Source organism: Fukomys damarensis, unplaced genomic scaffold, assembly GCF_012274545.1.
Source record: "Fukomys damarensis isolate Sample0158 unplaced genomic scaffold, DMR_v1.0_HiC HiC_scaffold_18, whole genome shotgun sequence".
NCBI classification, from domain to species: Eukaryota; Metazoa; Chordata; class Mammalia; order Rodentia; family Bathyergidae; genus Fukomys; species Fukomys damarensis.
The window spans coordinates 27,021,436-27,046,392 of NW_022900930.1; the positions used below are offsets into that span (position 1 = coordinate 27,021,436).

Below are 24,957 nucleotides of genomic sequence, written 5' to 3' on the forward strand. Positions count from 1 at the left end.
TATATATATATATATATATATAGTTTGAGTGATTGAGTATAGTTTATTCTCTTGAGAAATTTTCACGTCTTTGATTTCTCAACTCTCCCATTTGTTTTGCAGTTTATTAAAGTGAGTCATCCTCCATACACACATACATACACACACACTCACACACACACTGTACACACATAATAGCAATTGTGGATTTTTTACAAAGTGAAAAATGGCAGTATATTCCTCAGGGTTAAGATTTATGTAGATTTATACAAAAATTTGGGTTTATATTCTATTTTTTTCTACTCACTAGCTTTTTTTTTCCCCATGGAGTTTATTGGTACATTTAAAGTATACAGTACAGTTACATTTATCATTGGGATCTTGTATCTTTACATGTCAGGTATTGGTTCTCATTTTCCCCATAGGCCTGCCCTCCCTTCACCCCCTCCTCCCTTCTCTATTAAAACTTATTATTGGGAAAACTAAGACTAGAATTCAGTTCTTATTACTTCTAATTGTCTGTTTTTAAAAAGTGGTTTATATTATTTATTTCAATCTCAGTATTCTTCAATTTTCTGTCCTTAAACTTTATTTTAGTCTCCTGGAACTTATAACTGAGGTGATATATTATTATTCCTTTTTTTCTATTGCATCTTGTGATTTCCTGGGCATGGCCTTCAGTCTTGCCTAAGAGCATTGCCATTTGTCTCAGAAAGGAAATACAAACAGTTTTACTCTCTTTTCACTATGATAAATAATACAATAGAGCTATTTCTTTATCTATGTGCTAGAATTCACCTGTGAAACTTTCTATGCCCTCACATTCTATACTAGGAAAAAATATTTAATTTCTTATTCAATCCTGTTACTTTATCTAGGTTTATCCCGATTTGAATGTTTCACTAATTACATGTCTCTGTAAGCCTATTTAATTGTAGATGTTTAATGTGTTGCCATGAAGTTTCTCATAATCTTTTAGCTTAGTTTCTACAAGATCATAATAACGTCCACTCATTCATTCCTGACTGTGTGTTCTCTTCTCATTCATCTACTCATTCTCTGTCACCTATCATGTATGTATGATATCATGTATGTATATCATGTATGTATGATATCATGTGTGTATGATATAGCATGCAGCTCCCTATTTATTCCTATCTATGTACATAAATGACATCATTCTAATGCTTTGCCACCGTTATTACAAAATCTTATTATATCTTGTAAGAATCTTACTTTAAAATCCACTTTTGTCTGTTATTAATATAGCCACTCTCAATTCAAGCCACACCTTGCATGGTATACCTCTTCTGCCCACTATGTTTTCAACCTATAAGAAAATTTTAGAAGGTACAGTAGCTATATATAAAATTTTTTATATAAACTTTACTAATTTCTGCATTTCTTCATTGTTTTTCTCTTTTCAGTCACCCTCTGTTATCATTTCCTTTTTCCAATACAAGTTTATTTTCCTCCTTTTCTTCTGCTGTTACTGAAAAATACATGTATAAATTAAGCCCAACAATACAAATGTGTATATGCTGATTTATGGAATTGGTTTATAAATTTGTGTAAAAAAGAACAAATATTCAAACATAATGTCTTTTAAATTTATCTGGATAATTACATTTACCAGTGCTATTTGTTCATTTTTTTCATTGTGAGCTCCAATTTGTGTCTGATACATGTTTGTTTTAGTATGCTGAATTTCCTTTTGTATTATAAGGCAGACTTTTTTGTTTGTTTGTTTTTTACCAACAAATTGCCTTCTTTTTCATTTATCTTGGAAAAATTGTGCATACCTTACATTTTGGAAGATAACTTTGCTGATTATAAAACATTTTGTTGGGTTTTTTAGTGTTTTGTTTTGTTTATTTTTCATTTGAGCAATCAAGGTATGTTCTTCCCTTGCGTTCTGGCGTCTCCCTTTGGTTCTGATAAAAGCATAATCTACTATTTCAGGGAACTGTGATACACACTGAATTTTCTCATTTTTTAAAGATTTTCTTTTTTAAAATCTCTTATGCCTTTACTGTGATATGTGTGAGTGTGATCTACTTACAGAATTTGTTTTATTCTTGGAAAGGTTGATAATATTTGCTGTTTTCATCCTTCTTTTCACACTGTATTTCAAAGAAAGTCAATACCACTAAGCTGTGCTACCGTAATCTTCTCACCTACCTGTCTCCGGATCAGAACCTCTCTTGAATTGTGTAGAAGCAGCTGAAAGAGATAAAGGTGCACCTTTTCAATAGTGATACCCTCCTATATGAAAAAAGAAATATAAGGTCTCCCTTCATATTATCAACTTGTCCTTCTGATGCAGAACCTCTGGTCCAGGAAGCGATGAGTGAAAGCCAAGTATGTTCACCCTGCTCCCTATGTGGCAGAGAGTCTGCTTGAGTAGGACCCAGTGAGTAAAAGGGATATTGATTTTTCTAGTCCCGTACACCCAGAATAGAAGTTTAGCAGAATGATTCTGGAAGAGATAAGAAACACTGTACCCTAATTCTCCTAGGATACAACCATGGCCTTAATCCAGGGCTAGAATGCAAAAATCTCTTCTCTTGTGGCCTCATCTGCTTGTGGTAGAGTCCCTAGACAGAATATTAAAGATGAGACCAAGTAGAGAGGAAAAAGTCATGGCTAAAATGAAGAGATACTGTTCTCACAAAAATATGTACTTTTTTTCAATGAATAATTTATTATTTGGTATATGGTTTAGGAAACCTCCCATTCTTCAGCCTGACATCAGATCTAAGCTATTCTATTATTAACAACATGCCTAATATCATAATAGAAGAATTGAATATAGCACTTTCTGTTCCCAGGAACAAGGCTTGGAAACTTCTGTGCATTTGTCTTGGGTGTCTATGATTGACAGGTCTTGTCTATTTGTTCAGCCAGATTACTCCATCTTAATCTCCTGCCTCCATGTTAGAATATAACTTTGTTAATTTTTTTTATATTTGTTGTGTTGGTTTTATGAATTTATACAACTGTTCTATAATCACTGTCTTATTCAATAAAATATATATAAGGGCAAGTATTTACTGACACTCAGGCCAAGATTAATATAGACAAAGTTTGCACCTTTCTGGAGTTACATCTCAGAAATCCTAGAAATGTAAATAATTAGCAACAAGCATTCAATTTAATATTAAGACCACTTAACTATAGGTTCACACAATCTAATTCATAAGAATTATTTTCCCAAGATATATCTCTCATTGTTTATTCCAAATTCTTAAAATTTCCTACAGAATTAAAATCAAACTCATAAGCATAACATTTTATGACCTCTACCATAGCTCTAGATTTCAATTAATATGAATGACATTTGATGTGGACTTTTTTCTGTTTTCTTGTTTTGCTTGCACTTATCTTTAAAACTTACAGTTAATAATCGCTTATTATACATGTGCATTTGTTGAATTATGTAAAATATTTATATTTTCAGCAAATATAAAATATTTTCTAATTTATGGGTATCAGCTGTAAAAAAATACTTAAATTGAGGCATTATTTTTCTTTGACCTTACTATAACACTTAGAGTGTAATTTTAATCTTAAAATTTTAGTGGCACTGAATTGAAGGAATCTTAACATCATGAAAAAATCAATAACATGTAATTACACATTCTTTCACACAATTCTATCCCCGTTTTCTGTTATCTGTCTTCTTTTCTCACCAAATTGTGTATACTTCGATTTTCTCACTTAAAAGATACCATATGATATTTAAGCTCCTTGCAAATGGAAAAGAAATTAAGAGATGGGGGAAGGAAAGTAAAAAGAATTAAGATGTGTTAGGTACATGTATCAAGTCCCCATAGTGAATGTAATCATCATGTACAAATATGTGCAAATAAAATTTTAAAAAGCTACCAATACGTATGTTATTATTTGTAATATCTGTTAATGTTATCTTTTGCATTAGAATATTTTCTTTTGTTCTAATTCCTGTTTCTATCACTCATTTTCTCTCTTGTATTTTCTTTTTATTTCAATTTCATAGTCATTTCATTCAAATTCATTTGTGATATGTTTGAAGGTTTTTTTTTTAATGTTTGCAATTCTAAGTTAATTTTGAGGGCTATATTTGTATTGACGTTCTGTAACTTTAACACTCTAAGGAATTTACCTTTTGCTTTGCATCATTCTCCATATATTCTGGACAGTAATTAAATCTAAAAATGGAAGTATAATTTATTTTAATGAATAGATTTTTTTGCTAGGCCACAATGAAAATATTCATTTATTTCAAACTGAATTGTTTGTTTTCTTCTAATACTTGCTATATTTTGCTGATATTTATTCAGCGTTTAATAGCTTCATTATATTATTTATAAGCAGCAGAATTTTAAAATTTCAATTTAATTTTGGCTTACATATGCTATAAAAATTTCTCACTTCATAAATTTATATTATCAATTTGTTCAAATACACAATTTTATATTCATCCCATTTAGGCCCAGGATGTATCTCAGTGATGCTGAGCCTACCTGGCAAGCATAAGTTCCTGAGTTCAATCCCCAGTATGTCAAAAAAAGGAATATTCATCCCATTTATTAATCATTCCTTTTATTAATCATAGTAAAATATTTATAAGAAAAAATATATTAGACCTGAAAATTATCATGATGAATGAAAAATATTTTCTTTGCTTAAGAAGATCAGTACAAATTGTTTGGCAAAATTAAAATGTGAATTACTAAAAAATGAAGAGCAAATAGATAAGCAAAATTACTTTCATGACCAAGTAGAAAAATAACAATCTCTGTTGTTGTACATTGGATAAATCAAACTTTAGGAGTACTTTAATTGCATGGAAATAATTATATAGACTTTTTTGTAAGACTTTTGGGTATGCCTTTATTTTCATAGAAAGATCACCTAATTAGATGATGGTATTTTCAATTGTGACTGATCCATTGCTATATGACTCAGGGAAGTTGAACAGAAAATTAGGAAACTTTCTTGTAAATGGGTTGATTTGATATTAAAGAGAAAGGGATAATAAGAAAATAACTTTCAATATTAATGTTCAAGAATGTTTACTTCTTTAAGTATTGTGATATTATATGACAAATTCAATGGCTTAAGAGATACTAATATAACTGCTAAAACATGTCTGGGTATATCTTTGAGGATATTTTAAAAAGATTAGCGTATGAGTCTGTGGCCTTAGTAAAGGTTCACCATTGCTTATGTAAATAGGAATCTTCCAATCCTTTTAAGGGCCAAGTAGAAAAAAGTTGGAGAAAGGGTGAATTTGCACTTCCTTCTTGAACTCAAACATTCTTCTGCTCCCTCCTTTGGATATCAGCTCCCTGGATCTGGGGCACTCAGACTCTAGAGACTTAAAAAGAGACTCATTGTAAGACCTTCAGCCTAGGAATGACAGTAACATCACTGGTTCCAAGGCTGTCAGACCAACACATTCTTTGTAATTATAGCTTTACCTTTTCTGGTTCTCTAGCTTGCAGGTAGCATGTTGTGGAAATGCTCACCATAATTGTGTTACTAATTCTCATAATGTGTACTCAGAGACACACATGCTCTATTTGGATTATCTTGTCTTTATCAAATCTCAGGTCTCTGTTAAAAATTGAGTATTCATAGGCAGACACATCAGTTTATTTATTATAGCTAGAAGAATATGGTACTGGGTGCAGTGTTAAAAGTTTTCTTATCTTATCCTATTAATATATATATATTTATATATATATATATATCATCTTAAATCTCAAGTATTATTAGAGATCCATTTATTATATATTAAATCAACCACTGGGTATTTGATGAAGGTTTGCTAAAAAATACCTATTGCAGTAAAAGCATTTTCAACTATACATCGATTGCATATTCATAATTTATTTTTCTCAATTAGCCAGTTTTGCAAATTATATCTAACAATGTTTAAATGAAATCAATTTTATTTACTTCAACCGGCATATTTTTTGTTTTTTGTATTTGTTTGTTTGTTTGTTACCAGGGATTAAACTTGGGACTTTTTGCTTGCAAGGAAGGCAGCAGCACAACTGAGCTAAATCCTTGGTCTCAACCTGCATATTTTTATTAATAAATATTTTTGAAAATATACTTTTACTAAATATAGGATTTTACATTTGTCCTACCCTTTTACTTATATCAATAGTAAATATGGGATATGTCTATGTGTACGTTTTCCAAGTCACTCAGTCTCTGATCATCAGAATCACGGCATTTATTTTGGATGTATTGTCTTTCTTGTTTGTGCTCATGCATTCTTTTATTTGCAAAATAAATGTCTGTACATTTAGTAAACATCTGGCTGAGAGCTGATATGTGAATTCCCATTACTTTCCACTTTAAGCACTTAAAACAATAGGTATTTTAGGCTGGTTTACAAATCACCACAGATGTAGTGTCTCAACACAGTGAGGATGTATTGCCAGTGTTCCTGTGGGCCCAAAATCAATGTACAAATTTTCAAAGTTCTCTTTTCAGTGGCTCATGGATGAAAATTGTGGTGTTGGCTTAACTATGTTTCTTTCCCGATCAAGCATGACTCTTCTCAACTCATATAGATTTCACAGAATTTAGTGCCTTGTGGGTGTGGGAGTGTGATCTTCATTCTTTTGGTACTTGAAGGCCAAGGGTCACCTTCTGTATTTAGAAGCGATTTACAGATGTTTTTCTTTTCACTCCATGCTTTTATTGGTTATACAGATTAGATTTTCATGTGCATAATTTACTTTGATCATTTTAACTCTCTAGTCAACCCCCTTGCCCTACCCTGCACTCTTGTTTCCATGTGCTCTTGTGTCACTGAGCTATATTCCCAGCCCCTCATTTGTACTTTACCTGTGAAGCATCTGTTAAATTTATTTGCACATTTGTTGATTGGGCTCTTTTAATTTTTTGGAGTTAATGTTTTTGAATTTTTTATATATGTAAAATATTAATCCTCTGTCAGAATATAAAGAGACACAAAGTTCCCAATATAATAATAGTTGGTGACTTTCACACTCCATTTTCACCAATAGAGTGGTCATCCAGATAGCAAATGAACAAGGAAAGATAGAGTTATACTACACTATGAATTAAAAGTTTTAACAGATAGCTATAGAACATTCACTCCAATAACTACAGAATACACATCCTTCTCTGGAGGTCATGGAACATCCTGAAAAATAGATCATATTTTAGGTCATAAAGGAAGCCTTAACAAAAACAAGAGATAATTTCTTGCATCTTATCAAATTATAATAAAATAAAACTACAAATCAATAATTTTTAAATGTAAAAATTATATAAACACAGAGATCGAAGACCTCATTTGTGAATAAAGCAGGGGAAAAATTCAAATTCCTAAAAACAAATGATAATAGTATACAACATGCCAAAATCTAGAATTAGCAAAGGCAGTTCTAAAATTTATATCCATAAGCACCTACATTAAAAAGAGATATATCAAATAAACTAATCATGAATCTCAAGGTCTTAGAAAAATAGAAACAACCCCAACAGAAGAAAGAATAAAGCTGAAATTTATGAGATAAGATACAAAAAAAAAAAATCACAGGATCAATAAAACAAAGAGGTGGTTCTTTGAAAGGATAAACATGATTGATAAGCTCTTATTCAAACTAATAAAAAAAAGAGAACAGATCCAATCCATACAATTGGGCTTTAAAAAGGGGACTGTTACAAAAGATATCACTGAAATCTATAGGATTACTAGGGAATACTAATCTATAAGAAATGGACATGCTTCTAGACACAGCCTATCAAAATTGAACCAAAGGGATATAAGAACCCACAGATAAATTAGAAGTAATAAGGTTGAAGTTGTAATGAAATGTTTTCCAACAAAGAAAAGCCCAGGACCAGATGACTTAATGGATGAATTTCACCAAACTTTTAAAGAAGAACTAATGCCAATGCTTCTCAAAATATTTTATCAATATAGAGTGAAGATACACTTATCAACTCATTCAATGATGCCATCTTCCTAATGCCAAAACTGGAAAAAGACACAACAGCAAGAGGACTGTAGATTAATGTCTTTATGAACACATATGCAACAATCTCTAATAAAATGCATACCAAATTAAAGAATATATTTAAAAGGTCACACACCAAGATTTCTATTTTTACTCCAGTAATGTAAAGGTAATTTGTATGCAGATCAATGAATGCAATATACCACATAAACAGAATGCAGGATAAAAATAACATGATCCCTTGAAAAATCGCCATTACTTTTTAAAGTCTTCAATGAAATTAAAAGGGAACACTCCCAAATTCATTCCTAAAAGAAAGTAGCTTTTGATCACAAAAGCAGAGAAAGACTCAACTGAAAAAGAGAATGATAGGCCAATCTCCTTAATGAACATAAATGCAAAAATCCTCAATTTGGCAAGCAAAATGCAGAGGACCTTCGAAATTATACATGCTGAACAAGCGGGTTTGATCCCAGGGATGCAGGGATGGTTCCACATAAGTGAATCAATACATTTAATATACTATATTAATAAAGCCAAGGACAAAATTATATGATCATCTCAGTAGATGCAGAAAAACTGTTCAACAAAAATTCAAAATCCTTTCAATAAAAACCATACAGAAAATTGGAGCAGAGGGTCTCTTTCTCAACCTGATAAAAACCCATCATCTATGAAAAACCAACATCCAATATCATAATAAATGGTCAAAAGCTGATATCCTTCATACTAAATCAGGAACAAGACAAGGATGCCCACTATCATCATATTGGTTCAATATCGTTTTGTAAACACTATCCACAGAAATTAGACAAGAGAAAAAATAAAAAGGAATAAAGATAGGAAATGAAGAAATCATATGGTCATTATTTGCAGATGACATGATATTCTATATAGAAGGCCACAAGAACTTCACCAAAACTATTCTAGACTTCGAAAATAAATTCGGTAGAGTAGCTGGATACAGTCCACACAGAGAAGTCAATAGCCTTCTTGTACATGAACAACAGACTCACTGAGAGAGAAATGGGATAAAAGTTCCTTTCACAATAGCATCAATAAGAAGAAATGCCTAGGAAACAACCTAATGAAAGAAAACAAAAACTTCTATTCTGAAAACTAGGGCACTGTGAAAAGAGATTGAAGAAGATATCAGAAAATGAAACAACATCCCTTGCTCCTGAGTAGGAAGAACAAATATAGTGAAAATGGCCATATTTGCAAAATAGCTATGCAGATTCAGTGCAATCCCACTTGAAATTCCAACAGCATATTTCAATTAACTTGAAAAAAATCCAAATATTAATTTGAATCAAGAAGAGACCTAGAATAGCAAAAACAACTCTAGGCAACAAAAACATGTGTCACAATCCTCAACTTGAAACTACATTACCGAGCCACTGGGATAAAAGCAGCGTGGTACTGGCAAAGAAACAGACCCAGAGATCAGTGGAATAGATTAGAAGATGCAGAAACAAATCCAGACATACTTGGCTACCTCATCTTTGACAAAGGAGCCAAATATCCTCACTGGAGGATATTTAATAAATGGTGTTGGAAAAACTGGATTTCAATTTGTCAAACGTTAAAACTAGACCTGTACATTTCACCATGCACAAAACTAAAATCCAGCTGGATTAAAGATCTAAATATTAAAACAGAAACACTAAACTTGCTGGAATGAGTTAGGTATCAGTGGAATAGATTAGAAGATGCAGAAACAAATCCAGACATACTTGGCTACCTCATCTTTGACAAAGGAGCCAAATATCCTCACTGGAGGATATTTAATAAATGGTGTTGGAAAAACTGGATTTCAATTTGTCAAACGTTAAAACTAGACCTGTACATTTCACCATGCACAAAACTAAAATCCAGCTGGATTAAAGATCTAAATATTAAAACAGAAACACTAAACTTGCTGGAAGATGAGTTAGGCAGAACTCTTAAAGACTTTGGCATAAGAAAAGATTTTATGAACAAATTCTAAGTAAAATGGGAACTAGCACAACTTATCAACAACTGGGACCTTATCTCTTTAAAAAGCTTCTGCACTGAAAGATAGACCAACAGAGCTATGAGACAACCAAAATGTGGAGAAAAAATTTAACAGCTGTTCCTTAGACAAAATTCTACTACCTAAAACAAATAAAGAACTAAAAAACCTCAGACCCCCAAAATATAATGACCCAATTCAAATATGGGCATGTGAAATGAATAGACATTTCTCAGATAAAGAAGTAGCAGCAGCAAATAAACATATGAAATAATGTTCACCATCACTGGACATTCCAAAGATTCAGATGAAAGCAATATTGAAATTCCACCTCATCCCAGAATGAATGGAAATTTTATTAAGTTACAATTTTATCAAATTAGGAAACTATTATACTGATTATAGATCTTTCCTGTCTAATACTATTTTCTTCCAATACTGCTTTTACTACATCTCACACATTTTAACAAATTATAAATTTATTTTCATTTCCAAATAAAGTTTTACAATTTTGGGGATAACATAAATCAATCAAGGATTCAAAACCATTTAAATTACCTAATTGCATAAAAATCACCTATAATTTTAAGCATGAATAAAAAAACATTTACTATCATACAGTTTCTGAGGTCAAGAATCTGGGAGAAGCTTACCTGATTTTATGCCAGAAACTGAAAGTATTTTAGTCTAGCTGAGATGAAATCTTCTCAAGGAATAATTTGGAATAGGATCCTCTTCTACGTTTACTCATATGGCTTTGTGTATCCTCAGTACGTTACTGGCTGCTAGTCTGAAGTTAATGACTCCTAGCCATGTGGACATCTATAGAAGGCTTCTGACAAATGATCAAGTTTGTTTCCTCTGAGCATGTCAATCAAGAGAGATCCGGAACTTAGGAGAGAGCTTACAAATCAGCAACTTTGGTTGTCATACTGTAATTTCAGAAGTGACCTACTGTTACTACTGTTTGCAATGTGATACTGGGTCACACTAGCCAATCTTGGTGCATGGAATGGTGAGAATACCAAGTGGTGATGTTTGGGGCCACTCTGGAAGGTAATTGTCTCAAGTACATTGGTCACTTTTGGCTATTTTGGTTAAAATGAAAATTTCTTTATAGATCAGTATCAACAGCTTCCTAGCAAGCCATTGGAGAAAAATATTTTATGCATTTATGCAAATCTACTTATGCATTGGTACCATAGATCTATGTCCCTGTTTAGCATGATGATTCTTATTTATGTTGTTAATTATGTACTACTCTTACAAAAATGTGAATGAGCATCAAATCTCCTAATCTGTTTAGCTATTGAAAGACAATGTGCATGAAGCATAACTCAAGAAAGGAATTTGACATGCTGGGTATCTTTCCAAAAGAATTAAAAGAATCATTCCACAGTGATATATGCTCACCCATGTATATAGTGGCATAGTTTGTAATAGCCAAAACTTGGAAAAAGCCCAAGTGCTCATCAAATGGAGACTGGATAAAGAAGATGTGGTTTTTCTATAACATGGAGTACTACTCAGCCATAAAAAAATGAGAAACTAGAGTCATTTATAGCTATATGGATGCCTATCAAGGCCATACTCTCATTAAATAGGACACACATGTAAATTCTGAATTGTTTCTCTTGTGTGAAAAATGAAAGGTGTAATTAAGATTCAAATTAATAATGTGAAATAGGAAGAAAATGGCTAAAGGAATAAAGGAAGTGGGAAGGGTAGGGGAAAGGAAGGAAGGAAAGAGAAAAAAATGAGAAAAGGAAAAAATGGAAACAAAGTCCTTGTAAATAGGGAAGAGTGAAGGGAATGAAGGAACGGCAGGGGTATGGGAAAATAATAACCAAGATATATCATGTGAAGGTACAAGATCCCAATGATGAATGTAACTGTACTGTATGCCTAAAAAGTACCTCTAAACTCAATGAAAGAAAAAAAAGGAAAGGAATTTGTGTGGTTCTATTCCTGTTTATTAAAATAGAGTTTATAATTGTACTCAAACCAAAGTTAGACAGATTGAAGATCTCTAATTATTCCCAGCCTTTAAAATTTTAACCTAAATGATGACTGTCCTTATGAAAGGGGGTCTATCCCAACAACTTATATTCCTTATTAGAACTTATTGTTCATACATTAGGGTGATGTGAGCATTCTACATGGAAAGAATAAGAATTAAGCTGATGGGAAGAATCTTTACCTCCTTAGCTTAAGTTGGTATTCAGAAGTTTAATTTAAAATGGCATAAATATGAAGAAACAACCATTAAAATCAGAATTGTTTAATGGAAGAGATTAGGAGGTCTGGCTTTTCTAGTAATTTCAAATATTATAACAAATAAACAAACAATACAAAAACTATTGACATTTAAGAAACTTACTCCATCCCTGATTACTTTTTAAAAACCTTATAAAAATAAGGACGAAATCTCTAGAAATTTTCTACAACCACTTAAATAGAAGCTTATGTGTCTAAACAAAGGACTCTCTAGAATCTTCTGAGCAACTCCAAGAAGATGATCAAGATGGCTTTTAATATTACGGCAAAAAAGACCTAAGTGTGGTGAAGGAATTTATATTTGGATTACTGAACAGTGATATATAATGTCATAATATAAAGAAATACTGCATTGTAAAGATTGTATATTAATCTTAGGACTGGGAAATTACCTCAGTGGTTCCACTGCCTGCCTCACAAGGTCCCAAGTTCATTCCCCAGTTCAAAATAAATAAATAAATAATAAAAATGTTGAATTGTAAAGATTATATAATAGGATGCTAAAATACTATAACAACTGAATTCGTAAATGGTAAAAATGTGGGTCAAGAAATTAAGAAAACTATGCCATTCAAACAGGTTTAAGGCAAATTGAAAATGTAGGAATTAATCTAACAAAGAAAATGAAAGACTTAACAAAAAGTGTAAATTCTTAAAAAAAGAAACAAAATGACATCAAAAAATGGAAAGATACCCGTTTCTTGATAGAAAGAAACCAATACTTTTTAAATTGCCCTACTATCAAAAAGTCCATACAGATTTAATACAGTCTCAATCAAAATTCCAATGACATTTTTCATAGAAATAGAAAAAATCTTAAAAAGGATCTGGAACTGGTAAAGAAGAAATCCTGTGTAACAAGAGCAAAGCAGGGAGCATCACAATCCCAGATTTCAAGTTATATTAGAAAGCTATAGTGATTTAAAAAAAAGTATGGTATGACACAAAAGCAGACATGTGGATCACTGGAACAGAGTAAAGGACACAGAAAAAACCCCAAGCAATTTCAGCCATCTGATCTTTAACAAAGGCGGCAAAAACATACACTGGAAAAAGACAGCCCCTGTAACAAATGGTGCCTAGGAAATTGGCTATCCACATGCACAAGATGCAAATAGTTCCCTATCTCTCACCATGTACTAAAATAACAACAAAACAGGGAAAAATCTAAATCTTAAAACAATCTACTTGAAGATACAACATATAAAACTTTTGAAAACATAGGCACAGGCAAGAACTTTCTGAACAGAACCCTAGTCACGTGAAAAAACGTCAAGGACTGATCAGAAAACGTCAAGGACTGATCAATTGGATTATATCAAATTAAAAAAGAAAGACTGTGCAGCAAAGATAACAACTAAAAAGAGTATAGAGTTAAATTACAGAATAAGAAGGCATTTTTTTGCCATGTACTTCCTGCACAGAGGACTATTAGAGATCTAAAATATATAAATAATTCAAAAGAATTAGACCAAACAGAACAAATGATGACCCAATTAAAAAAACAGCAACTTACATGAATAAACAAATAATAACAATACTGTGAGGCTTTAGGGGAAAATAATCCTTCTACATTATTGATGGGAATGCAAACTAGTACAAAAAGTATGGAATTCATTATTGATATTTCTCCAAAAACTAAAAATGGAGATTCTCTTTGACAAAGCTATTCCTCTTCTATTTCTCTTCCCCAAAGTTTTAAAGACACCAGATTAACAGTGATGCATGCACACTCATGTTTATGATAGGAAAATTCAACCTAAGTCTTGAAAGTGGCCAATATGGTACAAAATAGATAAATTGATAAAGAGAATGTGTTACCTATACACAATGAAATACTACTCTGTCAGAAAGAATAGATTTGAGTCTTTTATAGGAAAAAAGATCAACTTTGAAACAAGAATTTTAAGTGAAATAAACCGGACACATGAGCTTGAATATCATATTGTTTCTCTTTTATGAAAAATAGAAAGTATAAATAATTTAGAAGCAAAGTAAAAAATGAAATAATAATAAATAGAGATAGGTCTTTTATAAATGAGAAAGAGATGGCAGAAAGGGGCATGAAGGATGGGTGAAAAATAAAAGGGGCAGTAAAAGGAATTAAGATGTATTGTGTACATGTGCCTAATTCCCAAGATAAATTTAATCATTATACATTGTAAATACGTGCTAATTTATTTATATTTTAAAATAATAATATATGAAAGTTATGAACATTTTACATCACTCTTTCACTAATAAATTACTGAAAGAAATTTGATAAGTAAAATATAATGGACATGATTTTACATTAAAATATTTCCTTTATGCTGCTTTAATTGACTATTTTAAAAGGAACACTTAGAGTTACATATATGCAGTAATAGAATTATTGTAAAACTGTAAAAAATATACAAATCCCTACAAAATTTTGTGTTAAATTTTGAAAGCATGTTATATGCATATATATTAATATTAACAAATCTATATTTTCTGGAACCTTTAAGAAAGTACAGTGAGCTCTCAAGTTATGACCAGCCTGACATATGAACAACATGGATCATGACTAGAATTTTAGGTTCAAATTACAACCAAAGTCTTGAGTCATGTCTTGAATGCCAACTGCTTGTGCTTCCAGAGGTGTCAGATACAGATTTAACCCTTAAAGAGTTCTGGAAGGAACGTTGCACCATCCTTTTCAGTGTGAGGTTAATAGAGAAATCCTGGGTCACTGTCTCTCTAATGACACTAAGATCTACCTGTATACAGAGAGACTTTGAAGGCTGTGGAGAGGAGCTTGAGCCTCATTTGACCGACCTGAGTTACAACCAACCCTGGTAGACAAATTGAATTTGTAGGTCAAAAGGCCACTGTATCACCTCTAAGAAAATTTTGAAACTTGAAATTTAAATGGAGACTACAAAAGATTGAATTTATATCTCCAAAAACATAAGCTAGTTAGTTCAATGTAGTATTAAAAATTTAGGCTGCACAATGAGATAGAGGAAATTGATATCCAGGGATCAATTGTACTAACACTTTTTTCTTAATTTCTATCTTGTAGAAAAACTGAAGCCAGTGTCATGAACACCTAAATTGATATCCTATGTTTTCTCAGGTATATTTAAAATTTCCATATTATTGCTAAACTTCTTCACATGAAAGTTAGGTTTGATTCTTTGAAAAATATTTTGTTCTTTTAATGATATAATTCTAATAATGTCTTAATCTACACTAAGCTAAAACTGAATGTTTAGTAATAATCATATCACCATAGAGAGTTACTGAATTAAAGTACATTATGTGAGTTTAGATTTAGTCTTCAAAGTAAGTTATTGTCTTGAAATCAAAACCAAAAGGATAAGGTTTGAAATCTTTGTTTAACTTGTGAAAATATAAGTTGCCCTGTCTGGAAATTTCAGAAGCTGAAAGTCACAAAGATGTAAAGAAAAGAATTGAATTTGCCATGGTTTTCTGGATCCCTCAGACCTTGTTGGAGCTTCAGAGAATGATCACCCAGTTGATGCCTTTGGGATCATTGCAAGGTTCAAATGACTTTGTCAGGAGTTCAGCTACAAACAGGAGCCTTTGCCATTAGCCCCTGACTGCCAACCAGTGGTGACAGTGGACATTGTGTAATAGAAAACTTGACATCCACACATCATTGTTATATGATGTCTCTAACTTTTGGGAGAAGATACCTAGAATTTAATGGAATTTATACTTTTAGTTTCTCGAGAAATTTCCAAACTGATTTCCATAGTGGCTGTACTAGTTTATATTCCTACCAACAATGTAAAAGTGGCCCTCCTCTCCTATAGTCTCACCAATGTGTGCTAATTGGATTTCTTGATGATAATCATACTTACTGGAGTAAAATGAAACTTCAGAAGTTTTAATTTAAATTTCTGAAATGGCCAGCAATGTTGAATATTTCTTCTTAAATACACATTTATAGTAGCACAATTCATAATAGCTAAATCTTGGAAGCAGTCTCTATGTCTATCAACAGATAAAGAAAACATGGTAATTACACACAGTGGAGTACCACTGCCATAAAGAATGATATATTTGAGTTATCCATTTAACGTCCATTTAAAATTGTCTTGCAATCATAATATTAAATGAAATAAATCAAACCCATAAGTTTAAATAGCACATCCTCTCTCTTATATAAAAAACCCCAGAATATAAATAAACAGCAACGTTAAAAATATAGATAAATATGAATTAATGAATTAGATCTTTCTCAAATGGGAGTGGTCAAGCGAGTGGAGAAACAGGCAAGGAAGACAAGAGAGAGGATCAAAAAAGAATTAAGTTGCATTATACACATGTGCCCACTCTCCACAAGTAATGGGATCATATGTTGCACATATGTACTAATCAAAAAAGAATAGACAGTTAACATTAAAAAAATAACTCCAGGTATGCTACTTAAGAGCAAACTAAGGGCCTGTTACTTTTTACTTGAAATTGTTACATAAGGACATGAACTTATTCTAAAATGCAAAAGTATATAATTTCATGCACTGTGTCAGAATAGCATTTTAAAATGGAGGAAATTCATTTTACAATAGAATAGTCTGCTCCATATTTGTCAGGGCATCACCAATGACACCCATTATAATTCAACAAGAGGCTCTTAACATCTTTGATCTCGACATCAAACTTCCTGAGAATTTATCTAATTCACAAATGGACAGATTTCTGAAATTGTTTATTGGAATATCTTAAAGGGACATGGTTTTAGATGGTCACTGATCAATAAAAGGCTGAAAATCACATTGAAATCAGTTATATTATAACTAAATGAAAATACCAACAGATGTTGCATAGAAAAAAGACAACACCAATTACTATATTACAGAAATCGCCCTCCATTATGTACAGCTAAAGGTTCAGAATGAGTCTGGGCAGATTTAAGAACTATTTTCTTCAGAGTAATGTAGGTTTCTAATATTTCCTAATGTTAGAAGAATTTTTGCAGTGATTTGAAGTTACTGTGTATTTTTATTTCTGTTTCACTCATTTTATCTGTTTCTGAGGATATGTTCTTAATAAAGGAGAACTGTTGATTCCCAAAGGACAAAATGGGCTTGTTGAACAGCTGAAATGTAGAAAATGTGTTACTTCTAAATTAAGCAAGGATCTTTTCGGAGCAATGTCCAGCTACAGTAGTAGCAAGTATTTTCTGCTTTCACCCTAGTGCTTATAGACCATGTGTTTGTGGATACAAAACAATTGTCTAGGAAAATTATCTGTGGTTCACTGAGCCTAATGCCATGTGCATAATGAGAAGAGTTCTCTGAGCCCTTTCAATTATCCAACACTGTATGATTTCAGCATACAGCATCTCTCTACAAGTCTCCAACTTAATATTGTGTGATTTCCTGAGGCATGTGAGCCCTTCTACTAGCAAGTGTCTCTGCAAGTGAAATCACTATTTAGAGATTTGCTTTTTGTCAGTTTTGCAATTGAAGTAAAATTCATGTAACATAAAGTTAAACATTTACAAGTGAAAAATTCAGTAGCATTCTGTATGTTCACAGTGCTGTGCAGTCACCGTCATCAGTCAATTTCATTCGAGCACACTCTGCTCACCCAGATGAATTTCATGATCATGAAGGAGTTACTCTCCATAGCCCCTGCTCCAGTCCCTGACAATCATCAGTCTGCTTTCTGTCCTTATATATATTTTATACATGGGGAACCATGCAATATATGACCAGTAGGCTTGGGTTCATTTATTTAGTATAATGTATTTGAGGTTTCTTTTCTTTCTGGTCCAGCGCTACTCTATGCTGGTGAATGATCAGTAATTAAAGGAGGAACCAATCATATCCCTGGTATTTTATAATTTAACAAATAGAGAAATAAACAATAAACACAACATATAAATATTTTGCATTTTATAAGGTGATAATAGTGATTGGCATGGGAGAAACCAAAAGTAAAGCTGATTAAGTGGCATTTTGAGAGAAAAGGAAAAAATGACTGCAGTAATAAATAATAGAATACATAAGGACTCAAAACTGTAGAACTTTACCAAAGAAAATAAAGAGGTGTCAGCACTGGTTAAACAGAATGAGGGGGATGTGTTCCATTAATAAAGGTAAACACTAGGAAATTCTCTGAGGTGAAAGTGTTACTACTATGGTCAAAAAACTACAAAGAAGCTCATGCGAATGGATTACAGAAAGCATGTGAAACCAGAGGAAGGGTAGGGACATAAGGTCAGGGAGGAGGCACAAATCAGGTACAGGAGGGCCATGTGTAGTACTGAGAGGATCTTGTCTTTTATTCTGCTTGGAGGGAGGATTTATTAAATGATTTTGCTATGCTCAAACTAACCTTTAATTAGCTACTTTCACTATTCCAAATAGATTGGGAGGTAGCTAGAGAAAAGATCACATCAACTCAAAGTAGGAAGTAGCATGGGGCTACTGATGTATGCATAGATTTTCATGCACTGAAAACAAATTTCCTGAAGAACTGGATGTAGAAAAAAATGTGTGAAAAATCCCTACTATTTTTGAACTGAGCAATTGAGAAAGTGATTAGAGTGGAAGTGAATGGGAATCTCATCACTGAGCATAGATCTTGGAAGCTGTGTACAAGTTTCTTATGGTAGGAAAGCTTAGACGCTGCTCTTAAGTATGTCAAGTGAAAAGTTCAAACCAGTGGGAAAATCTGCCAGGATGCCTGGGATATGAAATCATGATACCCCCCAGGAAAGTAGCCCAAGGAAAACGTCTGCTACTCGTGTCACAAATACAAGCACAGTAGGAGGAAATATGGAAATTTTAGATTTGGAATGTAATTACCTTCTATGGTCGAGATTTGTCCTTTAGAAAGCCCTAGGAGTTCGAAATTTCAGAAAGTATGGGAGGAATCTGGGAGTCCAACAGCCATGTGGTTTGGGCACATTTTGCACTAGAATGTGGATTGGTAAATCATGGCCCACAGGCAAAATCCAGCCTCCCTCATGTGTTGATAATAAAGCTTTTGGGGGGACACAATCAAACATGCGTATTATATTTTTGTCTGTGGCTATTTCAGAGTTACAATAGCAGATGTGACTGGCCTTGGCAGAGTTCATGACATGGAAACCTAAACTATAAACTTTGTGGTCCTTTACAGAAATCATTTAGGGACCCAGATCCTTGACTATATTTGGGGGATCAAAACAAATATCAGTTAATCTTGTTGTATAGATCTCAGAGGTGTGCCTGGAAAGAATATTTCTTATTCTCCTGTTCTCCTTTATTTTTAGATTTCCTGCCTTGTGGGCTCTGGCCAAAAAAATCTAAAATGAAATCACAGTTGTGGCACAAAACAGTGCTGTAACAATTGTACAGACTACGGTTCTGAACAAGCCAGCCAAGGCTCCACTATTAACTGGCAACTGGTTATTCAAAGAAGTAATCTATCTCATGGTATTCCAGGCTCACTGATAAACTGCACAACACCTGCAAACAAAAGTGTTTTGTAAAGGAAGTTAATTCGATTATGCAATAACACTGTTGCTCAGGGTTTAGCTCAGAAAGAAAGAAAGAGAGGGGCGTGGTGGAGGAAGATAAAGGAGGGAGGGAAAGAAAGCTTTAAGTAATTTGTTTCATTTGCTTTTCTTTTCAGATCTAAAGAAAAAATTTGCATATGAGAATTTAACTACATGACTCACCTCTTTTACAATAAGATTTAAACAAAATTATATATATATATATATATGTATGTATGTATATGATCATCCTTTTATTGCTCTTAGCTACTTAGGCAATATCTCATAAGGGAAAAAGTTGCTTTCATAAAAAAAGTATTCTAGAACTTAGGAAGCATGCAGGAACTTTTAAAAACATATTAAAATTGCCAATAAATCCTAGAAAATGTTATTCAAAGGCAAAGAAGTGCTTTAAACACAGTATTCTAGAATCCAAATGCCTTTACACAGAAGATATTGGCCAGCTGTTCTTTATCTCCACGGAGAGGAGAACATCGTAAGTAGGCTGAAATAGCAGCAGTAAAGTGAGCAATAAGGAGAATCTACTAAAAGCAAGACAGGAAACATTTTTTAAGGTATATTAAGAAGATTTCTCTGGAGATCTTTTAGACCTAAATGCATTCTCATTTGTCTGGAATGGTGCATATATAGCCCAGGAAACACGTAGGGAGAGAACTGGATGTACATTAATGCCAGAAAGGTTCTATAGGTGACTTTAAAATTCACAGTGTACTTTTCAACATTTTAAAAATATAGAAGTTAATCTATGCAAGACATTTCCTAGGTCTTGGGTTTTACTTTGTAATAATAAGATAGTTTGGTTTTGTAAAATGACTGGGACACTGGGAATATTTTTAAAGAGAAAGAATAGTTTATAGCTCCAAAAAATACATCTTATAATCTTTGTATTTAAGATTAGCATATAGTTGAGGGAATAAAAACAGGTTATTGAGGCTAGCTTCAAAATTCACAATTGTTTGAGAAAATAAGATCAAATGAAATGTATAAAAAATGTTGTAGATGCTATGTTAATAGAGTGCATTTTTTTTAATCTGAATGTATTTGATCACCTGTGGCATAGAATTTTGTACCTACTCATGTTTAGAGGTAATTTGGTTGTACTATTTAAATAGATTCCTAAACAAGAAAAAAAACTAAAATAAATGCTATCTAAGTTAAAGTGAAATATTAAAGAATGGAGTTTCAAAGATATAAGACAAACAGATGGGCATGACTTTTGTATACCTAAATTCCAGCTATCCAGGAGGCTGAGGCAGACACATCAAGTTCAAGATCGGCCTCAGCAACTAAGAGATAACAGGCTTGGGGATGTAGCTTGGTGCAAAGCTCTAGCTTTTATGGGGGCAGGGGAGAGAAAGAGGTGCCAATTAAAGAGACAGGCAAAAACCTCTCTGGAATCATTAACTTATTATTAATTCTGTAAAATTATTAATTGTGCTTTTTAAGTAATAATAGTACGTCAAACAAAATGGCATATAATAGCATGAAACAGCATATTGAGCCATAGAATAGCACTTGATAATTTTGAAAATTACAGATTAGCATGCTATTTTCTGTACAACATTGATAGAAGAAATTTTTCAAGACTAAAATCTGTTATGACTAATATGATTATTCAGATAATATAAATTGCTGGTGTACCTCAGAGATATTGTGAATTAGGTTTCAAATGATTTAATAAAGTTCATATCAAAAAATAAATCAAGCAGCTTTTTTCCCCAGTGTATATAAAACTTACATTTATACTGTATAGTAGTCTGTTATGTATGCAATATATTTTTGTGTAATAGAAAATGTACATGCATTGATTAAAAATACTTTATGGCCATCTAATATATATCACCCTGGGTTCACTCTTTAATATTTTAAAACCAAAATATAAAACAAAATAAACTACATTTATAAAATAGTTAAAAACTGTTGGAACCACTGGCATTGAAAATGGTATTGAAAGACTAGTTTGCAACAGGGTTGCCAAAAACACTCAAATTTCAAATGAAACCAAATATCTTCTAAGCATAATAAAGTGAAATAGAATAAAATTGGGTATACCTGTAAAGAAAGAAGAAAAATGAAATTTTATAAAGTTTAAGAATTGTCTTCTGAGATAGTAGCTTAACGAGTAAATTTGGATCAGCATAGTTCTGGATGTGACTGAATGGATGGATTTACAGAAGACAGAAGATTTGTGCTGGGTGTGAGGCATCAGTCAACAGATTTGTAGCCTAAATGGTATAAAAATGGTAAAGAAGTGTTGCTTCAGTTACTGTAGAGGAGCTCCAGTCTTCGCCAGTGCCGTGAGTCCTCATCTCAGAGCTTCCAGCAAGGCCCTTCAGCCTCCCAGCTCAAATCCTTCTGCCTTCCAAGTTAGACTCTTTGGCTACCATCCACACGGGGCACCAAGCTTCCGGTCTTCCACCTTTGACTGGATTGTGGCACTCTTGAGTTCCCAGATAGCTTGTTGCACTCATCCACACCTGTGCTTTGGCAGCCGTTGTGAGATTATCTTTTAGACCATATGTATAAATAATATTAGTCAGCGAGCCCTGACTAATACGCTTCCATATAATCAAAATAAAACAAAAACAAAATTGAATTAAATATCAATTATACTAATAAAAAAGCATTTTATGTTGTTGGGACAACCCAGTTAAAACTGATCATATAGTAATCCACTGAGCGAAAATCTGATCCAAGGAAACAGGGAGGATATTATTAACTGCTGAGTTGTAATGAGACACTGCTTCCCGAAGCCCAGTGGAGTGGAACTGCATAAATAACCTCTTATGTGTTATCAACTGTTATAAATCAGCCATCCCAGGGCAGTGGGGCACTGAATTTATAAAAAGATAAAACGCAATTTTGAATTTATATAACATGTAATTTACCTATCTTATAAATAGCTTTCATTTTATTTTGATATTACAAGATACTATTAGTAAGACCTTTCCCAAAATTCTTCATATATAAATTTTTTATTTAGCTACAAAACTGAAACCAAATAAAGATTTTGTAGTCAGATTACTTATTAGATGAATTTGACTTTGAAACACCATCTGTCACCATGAAAAAAGCCATCAGGGTTTTCTTTAAAAGTGATTTAATTTAGATTTGCCATGCAAATAGCGAAATTTAAATCATGTTTTATATCATGAGACAGTTTATAAGAGATTTATTTTTTATGTCTTCATCTATTGTATTTCCCTAAGAACTGTTTAATATATCCTCTACAATATTACTTGCTGTAGCAACATATTTAATGTTAGGTCAAATAATTTAAATTAAAATAGCTTGATTCTAGATTATTTGTCTTTTTTTTTCTAGTTTTCTCCCCCATGAGATTATCTGTAATTTAATAATTTGATCTGTGAATCACTACAGTTCCAATTTCCAGGAATGGTTTAATTCTCACTTCAGAAATCTCTGCTATATATTCCCTAATATATTATAAATTTTTCTACATTATTTTAAATCTACCAAATACAGGCTTGTAGCTATTTCTATAGTATATATGCAAATATTCCCTTTCTGTTTTTCTTATTTCACCTGTCATTTAATTATTAAAACTAATTTTTATTTTTTCAGGCTATCTGATGCTGTTGAAAATAATCATAGTGTACTTGGTAGTAGCATAAAAACCTACTTTAAATATTGGGAAGAAAGATTTTACTTGTAGACTTAAGACTAGATGCAGAGGGGCAATATGTCCACAATCAACAAATTGCCATTTTCATTCTTCTTGGTCACTTTTATCTACCAGGTTTTAAAATATTATTACTATGGTGGTCATGTGTACTTAGAAATAATAGTAAAAATGATTTTAAAAGGTTCTCCCTTTATGCATGTCTTTGAAATAATTATTTTTGAAAAAAATCTAGGATCTAAATACAGTGCCTCATTCTATAGACAGTTTGTGCTTTGCTTTTAGAAATAAAGGTAGAAGCTGGGCATTGTGGCACATGCCTGTAATTCCATCATTCAGGAGGCTGAGGCAGTAGGATCACTATGAGTTGAGACCAGCCCGAGCTACATAGTGAGTTCCAGGGCAGTCTCAACTACATAGTGAGACCCTGTCTCAAACAAACAAACAAAAAACAACAACAAAAACCAAACAAATAAAAAGAAATAAAGGTAGACTATCAGAGAAAGCTTAAATTTCAATTTCAAATGGATCTTGATTATTCCATACTTGGGAAAAGTGCATATACAGATGTTTGCTTTAGTCTTATTTTTATTTTGAAAAAAATGAGTTATATGATTTTTTTTTGATAGTGGACTACACATTACCAAAGTTTAACAATTGCAGAAAGTAATTTTGTTCAATATTTAAATAGAAGGGAAAAGAAAAAATATGAGAAAATGAAAAAATGGAAATAAAGTGTTTGTAAATGGGGAGGGGAGGAGGGGGTGAAGGGAGGTCAGGGACAAGGGGAAAAATGAGAACCAAGACCACCTGTCATGTAAAGGTACAAGATCCCAGTAATGAATGTAACTGTACTGTATACCTACAATGTACCAATAAACTCAATAAAAAGAAAAACATATTTAACTATATGTTATTGAGTTTATACACACGACTATAAGAAATTTCATCACTCTGAAGTGACTCACAAAGGTTTTGTTGTCTGAATTATTTCTGGAAGGTGCATACAGCCATGCTCGTGCAGTCAATGCAGAAATGCAGATGGGAAACCTCTGCTTGCCCTGCCTGCAGTTGCTCCTCTGGCCATTTTAGACCTGGCACTGATGGGTTTCTGAGGGAGCAACATTCATCTGCCCTTGGGCAGAAGCACATCATACAGTCTGAAAAATGTAAAAGCTGAATTCTTTAAAGGTAAATCTAAAATATTTTTTAAACTAGCAATTTTAAAGTTTTCTTCTTTCCCAAACTATTGGTATGAAAAAGAGGCCACTTTTCTTTCATCTACCTGTCATATCTCCAGATGAAAGACAGTTTTAATCTTGACTATTAATTCTCTAGATATAAACATCTGATACAGAAGTGAACTTTCTAAAGGCTAGTAGAGAATGTTATTCCATACTTCTTTTCCCTCACACTGCCTTCTGCTTACTAGAGCCACTTTTAAAAAAGTCAATGAAAGTAACCGCATGCCCTAGTTCTAACTCAATATGCCCTCCTCAAATATGTTCTGGAGATTCTGAAATAGAATGTGAATATATTCAGGGATTTTCCTTAACTTCCATAACAG

The 24,957-nt window shown here is 32.6% G+C and overlaps 1 long non-coding RNA gene across 2 annotated transcripts in view; it reads right to left on the reverse strand.

Moving 5' to 3' along the window:
• Positions 1 to 24,957, reverse strand: part of LOC104852906 — a 134,237-nt gene that overhangs the window by 54,876 nt on the left and 54,404 nt on the right. For both annotated transcript variants that reach the window (XR_777614.1, XR_777615.2), the window contains exon 6: positions 2,161 to 2,202. This is a non-coding gene — a long non-coding RNA (uncharacterized LOC104852906). The remainder of the gene's footprint in view (positions 1 to 2,160; positions 2,203 to 24,957) is intronic.